The following is a 1,041-nucleotide window of genomic DNA, read 5'->3' as shown; positions in this document are numbered from 1 at the left end:
CTCACAAACATCACGAGACACCCAAAAAGCTGGTCCATTCGCATGAGGGGATATATATTCGTCGCAAAAATGATATATCCTTATGTTTGTTTGCTTTTTTTCAGATATGGATCCCATTTCTTCTCACTGGATGACATTTGACAGGACCCTCTCGCCCTCTCGTCACGTCATCGTCCGCCGGGACAATATGCACAACAATCACCTCCGGACCGATGCTTGTGGGCGGTCCAGGCCTCTTTGAAATCCGTTCGGAGGTCACCTGCTTTTATCTTATCACGGCCCTGTGTTGCCAGATACTGTGATAAGAGGCGGGACGGAGTTACGTCTGGTGTGAGATATGAGAGATATGGGCATCGGTGTCTCAGTGACCAAGAAACTAAAATGAGATTGTTGTGCGATAAGGTGGCGCGCGTGAACCTTCTCAAGTGCACGCTTTGAGGACTGAATATCTTCGAGTATCTGAACACGATGTAATCTTTCCGTCAATAAGGGAGACAGTCTATTTCCCCACAGAAGCTTAAAAGAAAACGCTGCGTTGAAAAACGTACTCAAATATCCGACACAGGAGTTGAATCAGCTGACAAATCTATACAATGATAACACTTACAGATTTAATGACTTGGGATAATGACAAAGAATGTGGTCTTTTTTTTAACGTTATTAGTTATGAATGTTTCTTCGGTGGCAATGGCCCTGATATCAACTTCGATTGGTATGTTATCATCAATCGACACCTATTATTGATCAATCAACACCTGATCACGATAAAAAAAATATTGAGAGAACATTCCGCGAGACCGTGTTATTTACAGCCGTTGTAGATATGCTTACTGTAATGCACGAAATGAATATGATTGTTGCTGAACCGTTTTGATGTACTGTTCCTTTTGCATCTGTCAGGTTGAAGAAGTACCCTGCTGTTAGTACTGCATATCCTAGACGTTTGTGTACGAATAGATTCCTCTGCTACCAGTACTGAAATGTGTTAGTAGATACACGGTATAGAAATAATGACAAACTAAGCATTATTGCAAAATGTTT

The sequence above is a fragment of the Penaeus monodon genome, chromosome 33 (genome assembly GCF_015228065.2).
Source record: "Penaeus monodon isolate SGIC_2016 chromosome 33, NSTDA_Pmon_1, whole genome shotgun sequence".
NCBI lineage: Eukaryota > Metazoa > Arthropoda > Malacostraca > Decapoda > Penaeidae > Penaeus > Penaeus monodon.
The sequence above is the reverse complement of the archived record's forward strand: the minus strand, read 5'-3'. Positions refer to the sequence as shown.